This window comes from Lagopus muta, chromosome 31 (assembly GCF_023343835.1).
Source record: "Lagopus muta isolate bLagMut1 chromosome 31, bLagMut1 primary, whole genome shotgun sequence".
Classification (NCBI taxonomy): Eukaryota; Metazoa; Chordata; class Aves; order Galliformes; family Phasianidae; genus Lagopus; species Lagopus muta.
Window position 1 is genome coordinate 698481 of NC_064463.1, and position 13533 is coordinate 712013.

The 13533-nt window shown below is 49.7% G+C and overlaps 3 protein-coding genes across 4 annotated transcripts in view; 1 reads left to right on the forward strand and 2 right to left on the reverse strand.

The window, feature by feature from the left end:
* Nucleotides 1-13533, forward strand: part of LOC125686098 (zinc finger protein 485-like) — a 322586-nt gene that overhangs the window by 241528 nt on the left and 67525 nt on the right. The window lies entirely within an intron of this gene.
* LOC125686093 (zinc finger protein 420-like) overlaps nt 1-13533 on the reverse strand; it is a 62873-nt gene that overhangs the window by 44920 nt on the left and 4420 nt on the right. The window lies entirely within an intron of this gene.
* Nucleotides 1-13533, reverse strand: part of LOC125686110 (coiled-coil domain-containing protein 81-like) — a 312318-nt gene that overhangs the window by 22431 nt on the left and 276354 nt on the right. The gene's annotated exons all lie outside the window — the stretch shown is intronic.

The window sequence follows — 13533 nt, forward strand, 5'->3', positions numbered from 1 at the left end:
TTTGGTTTTGGTTTCTCCTCCAGCCCACTGTTTGCTTTTGGGAAGGCATTTCCCAACCAGGAGGGAGAAAACCGGGCCTTCTATTGGTGTCTATTGGGAAGGAAGGACCCCCCCCAGCAGCACAGGGGCCTTCTGCTGCTAGAGGTGCTGCATGGGGCTGGGGGCTCACACTTGCACTGCACGCTTGGGACCTAGTAGAGGGGACTTTTCAAGGACGACCCAACATGGGACTTTCTGCCCTGTGTTCATTTTCCTGCCCTTAGGGTAGGGATGACTGGCAAAATGGAAGAGGAGCTGTCTATGTTGACACATCACTGAGACTGAGGATCACTCCCTCGACCTGCTGGCCACACTCTTTTAAATGCACCCCAGAATGCCGTTGGCCTTTTTGGCCACGAGGGCACACTACTGGCTCATGGCTGACCTGTCATCCACCAGGACGCCCAGGTCCCTCTCTCCAGCAGCTCATCCCCCAGCCTGTACCTGTGCGTGCAATTATTCTTCCTCACATGCAAGACTCTACACATGCTTTTGTTGAACCTCATCCGGTTTCTTACTGCCCACCTCTCCTGCCTGTCTATGTCTTGCTGAATGGCAGCACAGCCTTAAGGCGTGTCAATAAACAGACTTTCTGATATGAAAGCCTGAGAGGGATCAACAAAGCTAATGCTCTTTCTGTACACTGAGTGAGGAAAGGCTGATGGAACACGAAGATACTGCTCACAATCCTACTCATCTCCAAAGCTGCAGTACAGCAGTCTCAGTGATGTGTCAACATAGACAGCTCCTCTCCCATTTTGCCAGTCATCCCTATCCTAAGGGCAGGAAAATTAACACAGGGCAGAAAGTCCCATGTTGGGTCGTCCTTGAAAAGTCCCCTCTGTTAGGTACCAAGCGTGCAGTGCAACTGTGAGCCCCCAATCCCATGCAGCACCTCTAGAAGCAGAAGGCCCCTGTGCTGTGGGGGGGGGGGGGGAGGGGCTCTTTCCTTCCCCCCACACATCTCCCTGCAGCTCCCTGGCTCTGCTTGACAGCCCTTTACACTTCGATAGGGATGGGATCCAGATGAATCAGTTGAGGCATCTTATCCTCAGGTTGAAGTCCTGGGTCCTGGAGGGAGTCAGCTCCCTCCCATGCCTCCAACACACCCAGTCAAACAAGTACGGACCACACATTTGGCCACAAGCATCCCTCCTCTTCCACAGGCTTCTTTCTCCTCCATCTACATCAATTCCCATCTTTGTCTGGTGCAGTCACTATCCCCTTATCAGCTCTCACTGACTACATTTCCCTCTTGCATCCCCACAATGCTATCCCCATGCTGGCTGTGCCTCCCTCTCCCTGATGGAGCTGACATCTGTGTCACAGGGGTTGAGCCACATTCACTGACATCTCTTGTGTCTGCAGTAATAAAAATACCCTTAAATATGACAACTCCTTTTTTGGACAGTGCTCCTGGAAAACTTTGTCTACAACACTGAGACCTCCCTCATGAACAGTTCAAGTCTTGAAGACTTGAGGGAAATGCCTTGTTAGGTCTTTCTGCACTGTAATGAGCCCCACAGCGATGTAGTGTAGTGTCCATGAACTTCAGGTACTGAGAAAAGACGGCTGTAACCAAATGATGAAGGTGCAGTCAAAATGCTGTCCAGAAATGTTGGAGAGTGTTGGAGTATTAATTGGTCCCTGTGGAGCCATTACCAACAAAGCCTCCCCACATCCATGTTAGAGCAGATAACTGGAGGTCGTGATTCCCGGCAGGCAAAGGCCCTGGTGCAGGTGCTTTGAGAGTGAGGCAAGCCCATGATATGCCTGATGCAACAGAAGGGTAGGGCCATAGCTGCAGCCTCTGGGAAGGGTGGTCCTGTCCCTCCCTGATGGCCCAAGGCTCTCACATGGTCAGTGGGACATGGTTGTAGAGCGGTGTGTGAGGGAGAGTGATAGGACACCTACTGCCCTCCCTACAGGGCTGTAAGGAAGGCAAGGAGGCCCCCATGGCACGAGGACAACGTGTACCCTCTTGAGACTCAGCAGCAGACACAGCTGCCACATCCTAGAGGACAAAGACCTTGGTTTTCTGTCAGATCCCTTCAGCCTTGCCAGTGCTGTTGGCCATTTCCACCAGAGGCTGTTCCATGCAGTCCTACGCTCGCCTCCTTTTCCCTGCAGGGTGCAGACACTCACCTCAACTCCTGCACTGGCACTCACCTGGCATTGCCTTACTCTGATGGTTTTGCAGTCTCACTAGTTGTTCCTTGTGATACAACAGTATGGACTGATCACAGAGTCCAGATGGGCATCTGTCTTGCTCCAATTTATTGGAGGGAGAGGAGGTTCTTTTATTATCTATATACCCGGCATGAGATTAAGAAGCAACGGTTCAAATGTTGGTCCGACCAGTTTATTACAAATCTTAATTAGGGAGATGGGGAAGGGGAGGACAGACACTATTACGATTTAGGGTGATGGGGAAGGAGGGCGATAGGAAAGATGGGAAAGAAGCAGCAAGGAGTCTTTATAGGAAGCAAGAGGGAGATAGTCACCACCATGGATTCAGCGAGGTTCGTAGTTCAGTCTTTGCTCTTCAGTAGTGGTGGGTCATCTGGCAGAGTCGTTCTATTGATGATGACCATGACGAGAATGATGGACCCTTTCCAGTGTTTTCAAGGTGGTCGAGTCAGCTGTCTTTGGAGTGACAGCTTCAATCCAAAGTGGTTGAGTCAGCTCTCCTTGGAGTGGCAGCTTCTGGCTCTGGGATCTCAGCAGCAAATTCCTTTGTTCCTATCTTCCTGGCCTTGCCTTCACAGGATGCAATGGCATCGTCCCCCAGTCTTCCATAGCAAACAGGAGTTATTTGCTCACACGCTAGGTCTTCCGCCAATAAACAGTCCTGAGCACTATCTTCTGAAGGCAAACAGCTAAAATTGTCCACACAGTAATGTTGACTGCCATACAACAACACCCATCACTCATCTTCTAGACAAGTCAGTCTTATCACAAGAAATACCTCAGGAAGCAAGCTCTGAGCCAAAAAAAAAAAAAAAACCAAAAAAAAAAAAAACAAAGAAGGATTCTCACAGCGTTTCAGGCAAAACAGCGCTACCATTGGAGGCAAGTGCTGAGCTGCCAGCTTGTGCAGAAAGAATCACTTCTAAGGTGTGTACACAGATCTCCAGCTCATCCTGCTCATTTCCCACGCTATGCACACTGGTCTACAGGCACTTCAGGGAAGCAGCAAGTGCAGTTACCCCTAGAGGGTGCAAGAAGATTTTGGATGGGGTATTGGCAACATGATCTTCTCTGAGGAGTCCCTGTATGATCCTATAGGACAGCTCAGAGGTTTTTCCCTGCAATCTCCCACAGTGACAACATCCCTCAGCCCTTCTCTGCCACACTGAATTCCCCTCTCTTGCCTCTTTGGACCTTGTTTAAAGACTTGGAAATCGTTCCAGAGAGCTTGCTCCCCAGCACACGTGTGCCCTGCTTGCTCAGAGGGCTCCATCAGGAGCCTACATACCCAGTTTCCCAAAAGCCTTCACAAGATCAGAATACCCAAAGCCTTGATCACAACGCTGCCCCTACAGCCAGGCGGCAAATGGGAGCCTCAGTGCTCGCCAGCCAGGGGCCCCCAATTACTAAGACTGTCCATCCTTTTTTGGTGGCACTGATATTGACGCAGTGCCCTGTCTGGCCCTCTGCCCTGCATTCTAAATGTTCTTCTAGGGGCATGAATTCTGACTGCACAGTTTTGCATTTCCTCACTCCAAGAATGTGAGACATTGTCACTGTAGATAACAGCAGCAGTAGGAAGTTTGAGAAGCAAAATGACTGCCCTCACACCGTTTTTTGCCCACTGACTGATATTTAGTCCCCTAAACAAGCCAGAGTACTTCTGCTCCTGTGAGCAGAACTGTAAGCTCCATTCCATCCAGCCCACCAGTACCAGTATCACCAGCAACACCACAGCCATCCATCACACACAGCACACCCATCACAGGACCGTTCCCACCACCTCTCACTCATGCTGATGATGCTGCAGCACACAGGGCCTCCAACTTTGGAGGCCAATGCAAAAAACCAGTAACACCTAACAGCCTTGCACATGGGCACCTGGGGGGATGGTTGTTCCCTTGGGAGCTCTGTCTGTGCCTGTGTTGATTCCATGAGTGCAGAGGTGACCTGTGACATGGCACGGAGGGCACAGCTTTCTGTGGGGTGGATGCAACTATTGGTAGAATTCATCAAGACAAAGCCTCCCAAGTGAACATCCACCCTGAGAATGGAAGTCCCCCTCCTCCATGCCCACCATTCCACCACCACAGGGAAAACAAACCGCTGTGGCACCTGAAATGCTCCTGTTCCTCTAGATGGGTCACTGCAGTCACACCTCTGCAGGGACTCACGTCTGCAACAGAAGGACTTTCCCCAGAGCAGAGGGAAAGCAGGGAAGCAGGAGGAGACGAAATAATGGAAACTTACCTTAACTAAATGGAAATAAATGTGACATGTGACACAATATTAGGCAGAATCTGCAGTCAAAAAAAAGTTTCAGGGAGTAAAAGCGGAAAATCATTTTTATTTTCAATTCAGGGAAGACCTGCACAATATTTCTCAGAATAGAAATGTAAGATGAAAACAAAAAATAGTGAAAATGCTGTTTGGGGAAACGTAAAAGGAAAGAGAAGACACATGCCTGATACCATACGACAGCAATTATTGGATGCAGTTGAAAAGTAAATCAAAAGTAAACTCTTGGCTGAGCCGTTGTCTCCTGTTCCTGGGGATCCCAATGCCTTGAAGCTGCCTGCTCCCTCCCCACACATTTTCCCTTGGAGCTGTGTGTTGGCCCGTCCTCCGTGGCCCTGCTGTACCTCTCTTGCACCAGACCAGACCCTGCTTCCTGGGATGGAGGAAGCAGCACACCTCGGTGCAGCAATCATCATCTCCTTGCAGCTTGCTGGGGGGTCAGGAAGCATTCAGAGAACCTCACCTGAAGACATGGGCAAGCTCCTGCTGGCTTCACTAGCTCACCAAAATCAACTCCACATCCTGCCAACTGCATTCCAAGCAGAACAGCTTTACCAGAGCACAGCAGATGTGAAGGATCTGCTGTTGGAGATCTCAGACATACCTTCCCAAGGTGTCACGGAGTTGAACAGATCAATCTATGTCCGTGACAGGGGCGACAGGCCTCTGCCCTCCCCCCCCACCGCAGTCCCACAAAAAATGGGAAGGAAGGAAGGGAGGAAAAGAGCAGCGGCAACAATCTATGGAGGAAAACTTATTTTACTATAATATTGGAATACAAGATAACACAATAGATACAATTTAATTGAAATTGAGATGAATAAATCAGACAAGATGAGAGAGAGAGTTCCCGGGACCGAGTCAAACCTGAAAAGCTTGGAACGGCTAGGAAAGCACCCTCCAGCACCCACTGCAAGGCAGCAAGAGAGCGCCCCCCCCAACCCGGAAGGGCCAGATCCCGTGACTGCTGTAATGTACAGGGATAGGTACTTGGAATTGGGGCAGTGACACTCTAATGCCCCGAACACTACATGATGTTTTGATGTGGAATACTGAAACCCGGAAACAAAAAAAAAAAAAAAAAAAAAAAAAAACATAGAACCATGACACACGGTCAAATCAAAAACCTTCAAGCTCAAAAGGGATCACTTGCAAGGCAAGCATGCACAGGAGAGCACTCTGATATTTCTGCACTGTGGGGATGAGCTGCTTGTGCACCATGTGGGTTTGCGCTGCCTTCTGCTCCCACCACCACCTGAAACTTGGAGAACAAGCTCAGCTTTTTGTAGTTTTATTGGAGGCAAACAAGGTTTGGTGTCACACAGCTGCTCTTTGCAACACGGTTAGGAAGGATGATAGGGTTGTGTGAAAGAAATGTCTTCTCCAGAAGCAATCAGTGGGCTGGAGGAGGCACCAGAACCAAATCCTGATTGCACCTTTCCCTCTCCTCATTCCACGTGCTGACATTTATTTTAAGAACAAAATACAAGACTACAGTGAAGAAAGCTTCAGAACAACTCAGCTACTTTATTGACCCCCTTCCTTTTCCTCTACAGATGATTCTCAGAAAATCTCCAAGAGCCACGTTACTGCTCTCCTGAGCCTTCTCTCATATTCATCAGAGCACTCACAAATTACTGAGAGCAACACATGCACACAGACACACAGAACATCCCTACACAGACACCTCTCCTTAGGAAATGGCATCAAAAATCTGCTGTCAGGAAGAGCAGAAAAAACTGGGCATGCTTTACCCAACTGCTTTGGGTAGCAAGAGAGACTATTTGAAGCTTCTGTTTTAAGTCCCTTCTGCAGAGGGTGCCAGTGATGCCATCTCCTTTGCAAAATCTTCCTGTGTGGGGAGAAGAATTGGGGTCTCCCTCATCCTTGGGCTTAACAGCATCCTCATTGTCTCTCCGCTGGGGGCTTTCCCATGGGAAAGGAGTTGCCAGCCCAGAGAGAAACTTCCTGCACTAGGGACACTTGCAGGGCCACTTTATCACATGACTGGACAATGTTTAATAAGGATCAAGCTCTGGATGAAGCTCTTCCTGCAGTGCAGGCATTTCCATGGTCTCTGCACTGAGTGGATCCCCTGGCAAAAGCTCTTCCCACACATGGGACATTTGTAGCACTTCTTCCACCAGTGCCATCTCCTGTGAGTGAGGAGCTCTGCACTCTGCACAAAGCCCTTCTCACACTCGAGGCATTTCTAACACTTCCTGCCACGTGAACTCACTGGTGCAGGCTCTGGACAGACCTCTTCCTGCAGTCAAGGCACTCACTGGGACTCTCCTCTGGTCGACTGAGGGTTGAGCTCCAGATGAAGCTCTTCCCACACTGCCTGCAGACAGGATTTCTTCCTTCCTGGTGACATATCAGCCCAGCTGAGGTTTCCTTTGGGTCCTCACCTGCTGCCCCACAGCACAGGAATTTCTGCAGGGGAGGTAAGAGGTGACTCTCCTTGCACGCAGACCTGGCAGACAGATCCCACTCTGGATTCTCCTTTGTATGGCCACTCAACACAGCAACTGCAGCTGGAGGACAGCAATATGCATTATTCTCATGCAAAGAAGAAGAAAGAGGATTGAGTTTGGCCACAGAGCTCTTCCTCTACTCAAGAGATTTGTAAGGTTCATCACCACACAAAGCCACAGGTGGTCATCATGCTGTGGCTCTGGCTGTAGCTCTTCCAGTCTTCGGAGCTCTGCAGGCTCTGTATCTTGTGTGGCTGTGTTGATAGGTAGTGAGGCTCGAACTGCTTTTTTTTTTTTGCAAGTGATCCCTTTTGAGCTTGAAGGTTTTTGATTTGACCTTGTGTCATGGTTCTATGTTTTTGTTTTTTTTTTTTTTTTTTGTTTCCGGGTTTCAGTATTCCACATCAAAACATCATGTAGTGTACGGGGCATTAGAGTGTCACTGCCCCAATTCCAAGTACCTATCCCTGTACATTACAGCAGTCACGGGATCTGGCCCTTCCGGGTTGGGGGGGCGCTCTCTTGCTGCCTTGCAGTGGGTGCTGGAGGGTGCTTTCCTAGCCGTTCCAAGCTTTTCAGGTTTGACTCGGTCCCGGGAACTCTCTCTCTCATCTTGTCTGATTTATTCATCTCAATTTCAATTAAATTGTATCTATTGTGTTATCTTGTATTCCAATATTATAGTAAAATAAGTTTTCCTCCATAGATTGTTGCCGCTGCTCTTTTCCTCCCTTCCTTCCTTCCCATTTTTTGTGGGACTGCGGTGGGGGGGGAGGGCAGAGGCCTGTCGCCCCTGTCACGGACATAGATTGATCTGTTCAACTCCGTGACACCTTGGGAAGGTATGTCTGAGATCTCCAACAGCAGATCCTTCACATCTGCTGTGCTCTGGTAAAGCTGTTCTGCTTGGAATGCAGTTGGCAGGATGTGGAGTTGATTTTGGTGAGCTAGTGAAGCCAGCAGGAGCTTGCCCATGTCTTCAGGTGAGGTTCTCTGAATGCTTCCTGACCCCCCAGCAAGCTGCAAGGAGATGATGATTGCTGCACCGAGGTGTGCTGCTTCCTCCATCCCAGGAAGCAGGGTCTGGTCTGGTGCAAGAGAGGTACAGCAGGGCCACGGAGGACGGGCCAACACACAGCTCCAAGGGAAAATGTGTGGGGAGGGAGCAGGCAGCTTCAAGGCATTGGGATCCCCAGGAACAGGAGACAACGGCTCAGCCAAGAGTTTACTTTTGATTTACTTTTCAACTGCATCCAATAATTGCTGTCGTATGGTATCAGGCATGTGTCTTCTCTTTCCTTTTACGTTTCCCCAAACAGCATTTTCACTATTTTTTGTTTTCATCTTACATTTCTATTCTGAGAAATATTGTGCAGGTCTTCCCTGAATTGAAAATAAAAATGATTTTCCGCTTTTACTCCCTGAAACTTTTTTTTGACTGCAGATTCTGCCTAATATTGTGTCACATGTCACATTTATTTCCATTTAGTTAAGGTAAGTTTCCATTATTTCGTCTCCTCCTGCTTCCCTGCTTTCCCTCTGCTCTGGGGAAAGTCCTTCTGTTGCAGACGTGAGTCCCTGCAGAGGTGTGACTGCAGTGACCCATCTAGAGGAACAGGAGCATTTCAGGTGCCACAGCGGTTTGTTTTCCCTGTGGTGGTGGAATGGTGGGCATGGAGGAGGGGGACTTCCATTCTCAGGGTGGATGTTCACTTGGGAGGCTTTGTCTTGATGAATTCTACCAATAGTTGCATCCACCCCACAGAAAGCTGTGCCCTCCGTGCCATGTCACAGGTCACCTCTGCACTCATGGAATCAACACAGGCACAGACAGAGCTCCCAAGGGAACAACCATCCCCCCAGGTGCCCATGTGCAAGGCTGTTAGGTGTTACTGGTTTTTTGCATTGGCCTCCAAAGTTGGAGGCCCTGTGTGCTGCAGCATCATCAGCATGAGTGAGAGGTGGTGGGAACGGTCCTGTGATGGGTGTGCTGTGTGTGATGGATGGCTGTGGTGTTGCTGGTGATACTGGTACTGGTGGGCTGGATGGAATGGAGCTTACAGTTCTGCTCACAGGAGCAGAAGTACTCTGGCTTGTTTAGGGGACTAAATATCAGTCAGTGGGCAAAAAACGGTGTGAGGGCAGTCATTTTGCTTCTCAAACTTCCTACTGCTGCTGTTATCTACAGTGACAATGTCTCACATTCTTGGAGTGAGGAAATGCAAAACTGTGCAGTCAGAATTCATGCCCCTAGAAGAACATTTAGAATGCAGGGCAGAGGGCCAGACAGGGCACTGCGTCAATATCAGTGCCATCAAAAAAGGATGGACAGTCTTAGTAATTGGGGGCCCCTGGCTGGCGAGCACTGAGGCTCCCATTTGCCGCCTGGCTGTAGGGGCAGCGTTGTGATCAAGGCTTTGGGTATTCTGATCTTGTGAAGGCTTTTGGGAAACTGGGTATGTAGGCTCCTGATGGAGCCCTCTGAGCAAGCAGGGCACACGTGTGCTGGGGAGCAAGCTCTCTGGAACGATTTCCAAGTCTTTAAACAAGGTCCAAAGAGGCAAGAGAGGGGAATTCAGTGTGGCAGAGAAGGGCTGAGGGATGTTGTCACTGTGGGAGATTGCAGGGAAAAACCTCTGAGCTGTCCTATAGGATCATACAGGGACTCCTCAGAGAAGATCATGTTGCCAATACCCCATCCAAAATCTTCTTGCACCCTCTAGGGGTAACTGCACCTGCTGCTTCCCTGAAGTGCCTGTAGACCAGTGTGCATAGCGTGGGAAATGAGCAGGATGAGCTGGAGATCTGTGTACACACCTTAGAAGTGATTCTTTCTGCACAAGCTGGCAGCTCAGCACTTGCCTCCAATGGTAGCACTGTTTTGCCTGAAACGCTGTGAGAATCCTTCTTTGTTTTTTTTTTTTTGGTTTTTTTTTTTTTTTTTTTGGCTCAGAGCTTGCTTCCTGAGGTATTTCTTGTGATAAGACTGACTTGTCTAGAAGATGAGTGATGGGTGTTGTTGTATGGCAGTCAACATTACTGTGTGGACAATTTTAGCTGTTTGCCTTCAGAAGATAGTGCTCAGGACTGTTTATTGGCGGAAGACCTAGCGTGTGAGCAAATAACTCCTGTTTGCTATGGAAGACTGGGGGACGATGCCATTGCATCCTGTGAAGGCAAGGCCAGGAAGATAGGAACAAAGGAATTTGCTGCTGAGATCCCAGAGCCAGAAGCTGCCACTCCAAGGAGAGCTGACTCAACCACTTTGGATTGAAGCTGTCACTCCAAAGACAGCTGACTCGACCACCTTGAAAACACTGGAAAGGGTCCATCATTCTTGTCATGGTCATCATCAATAGAACGACTCTGCCAGATGACCCACCACTACTGAAGAGCAAAGACTGAACTACGAACCTCGCTGGATCCATGGTGGTGACTATCTCCCTCTTGCTTCCTATAAAGACTCCTTGCTGCTTCTTTCCCATCTTTCCTATCGCCCTCCTTCCCCATCACCCTAAATCATAATAGTGTCTGTCCTCCCCTTCCCCATCTCCCTAATTAAGATTTGTAATAAACTGGTCGGACCAACATTTGAACCGTTGCTTCTTAATCTCATGCCGGGTATATAGATAATAAAAGAACCTCCTCTCCCTCCAATAAATTGGAGCAAGACAGATGCCCATCTGGACTCTGTGATCAGTCCATACTGTTGTATCACAAGGAACAACTAGTGAGACTGCAAAACCATCAGAGTAAGGCAATGCCAGGTGAGTGCCAGTGCAGGAGTTGAGGTGAGTGTCTGCACCCTGCAGGGAAAAGGAGGCGAGCGTAGGACTGCATGGAACAGCCTCTGGTGGAAATGGCCAACAGCACTGGCAAGGCTGAAGGGATCTGACAGAAAACCAAGGTCTTTGTCCTCTAGGATGTGGCAGCTGTGTCTGCTGCTGAGTCTCAAGAGGGTACACGTTGTCCTCGTGCCATGGGGGCCTCCTTGCCTTCCTTACAGCCCTGTAGGGAGGGCAGTAGGTGTCCTATCACTCTCCCTCACACACCGCTCTACAACCATGTCCCACTGACCATGTGAGAGCCTTGGGCCATCAGGGAGGGACAGGACCACCCTTCCCAGAGGCTGCAGCTATGGCCCTACCCTTCTGTTGCATCAGGCATATCATGGGCTTGCCTCACTCTCAAAGCACCTGCACCAGGGCCTTTGCCTGCCGGGAATCACGACCTCCAGTTATCTGCTCTAACATGGATGTGGGGAGGCTTTGTTGGTAATGGCTCCACAGGGACCAATTAATACTCCAACACTCTCCAACATTTCTGGACAGCATTTTGACTGCACCTTCATCATTTGGTTACAGCCGTCTTTTCTCAGTACCTGAAGTTCATGGACACTACACTACATCGCTGTGGGGCTCATTACAGTGCAGAAGGACCTAACAAGGCATTTCCCTCAAGTCTTCAAGACTTGAACTGTTCATGAGGGAGGTCTCAGTGTTGCAGACAAAGTTTTCCAGGAGCACTGTCCAAAAAAGGAGTTGTCATATTTAAGGGTATTTTTATTACTGCAGACACAAGAGATGTCAGTGAATGTGGCTCAACCCCTGTGACACAGATGTCAGCTCCATCAGGGAGAGGGAGGCACAGCCAGCATGGGGATAGCATTGTGGGGATGCAAGAGGGAAATGTAGTCAGTGAGAGCTGATAAGGGGATAGTGACTGCACCAGACAAAGATGGGAATTGATGTAGATGGAGGAGAAAGAAGCCTGTGGAAGAGGAGGGATGCTTGTGGCCAAATGTGTGGTCCGTACTTGTTTGACTGGGTGTGTTGGAGGCATGGGAGGGAGCTGACTCCCTCCAGGACCCAGGACTTCAACCTGAGGATAAGATGCCTCAACTGATTCATCTGGATCCCATCCCTATCGAAGTGTAAAGGGCTGTCAAGCAGAGCCAGGGAGCTGCAGGGAGATGTGGGGGGGGAAGGAAAGAGCCCCTCCCCCCCCCCCCCACAGCACAGGGGCCTTCTGCTTCTAGAGGTGCTGCATGGGATTGGGGGCTCACAGTTGCACTGCACGCTTGGTACCTAACAGAGGGGACTTTTCAAGGACGACCCAACATGGGACTTTCTGCCCTGTGTTAATTTTCCTGCCCTTAGGATAGGGATGACTGGCAAAATGGGAGAGGAGCTGTCTATGTTGACACATCACTGAGACTGCTGTACTGCAGCTTTGGAGATGAGTAGGATTGTGAGCAGTATCTTCGTGTTCCATCAGCCTTTCCTCACTCAGTGTACAGAAAGAGCATTAGCTTTGTTGATCCCTCTCAGGCTTTCATATCAGAAAGTCTGTTTATTGACACGCCTTAAGGCTGTGCTGCCATTCAGCAAGACATAGACAGGCAGGAGAGGTGGGCAGTAAGAAACCGGATGAGGTTCAACAAAAGCATGTGTAGAGTCTTGCATGTGAGGAAGAATAATTGCACGCACAGGTACAGGCTGGGGGATGAGCTGCTGGAGAGAGGGACCTGGGCGTCCTGGTGGATGACAGGTCAGCCATGAGCCAGTAGTGTGCCCTCGTGGCCAAAAAGGCCAACGGCATTCTGGGGTGCATTTAAAAGAGTGTGGCCAGCAGGTCGAGGGAGTGATCCTCAGTCTCAGTGATGTGTCAACATAGACAGCTCCTCTTCCATTTTGCCAGTCATCCCTACCCTAAGGGCAGGAAAATGAACACAGGGCAGAAAGTCCCATGTTGGGTCGTCCTTGAAAAGTCCCCTCTACTAGGTCCCAAGCGTGCAGTGCAAGTGTGAGCCCCCAGCCCCATGCAGCACCTCTAGCAGCAGAAGGCCCCTGTGCTGCTGGGGGGGGTCCTTCCTTCCCAATAGACACCAATAGAAGGCCCGGTTTTCTCCCTCCTGGTTGGGAAATGCCTTCCCAAAAGCAAACAGTGGGCTGGAGGAGAAACCAAAACCAAATCCTGATTGCACCTTTCCCTCTCCTCATTCCACGTGCTGACATTTATTTTGAGAACAAAAAGAAGACAGTGAAGAAAGCTCCAGAACAACTCAGCTACTTTATTGACCCCCTTCCCTTTCCTCTACAGATGATTCTCAGAAAATCTCCAAGAGCCACGTTACTGCTCTCCTGACCCTTCCCTCATATTCATCAGCGCACTCACAGATTACTGAGAGCAACACATGCACACAGACACACAGAACATCCCCACACAGACACCTCTCCTTAGGAAACGGCATCAAAAAGCTGCTGGCAGGAAGAACAGAAGAGGAAAGCAGGATTTGGGTAGCAAGGAGAGGCCATCTGAAGCTCCTGGGTGAAATCCATTCTGCAGAGGGTGCCAGTGATGCCATCTCCTTTGCAAACTCCTCCTGTGTGGGGAAAAGCATCTGGGTCTCCCTCATCCTTGGGCTCACCAAAATTCTTAAGGTCTCTCTGTAGGGGGTTTCCCCATGAGAAAGGAAGTGCCAGCCCAGAGAAACTTCCTGCACCAGAGACACTTGCAGGGCCTCTTT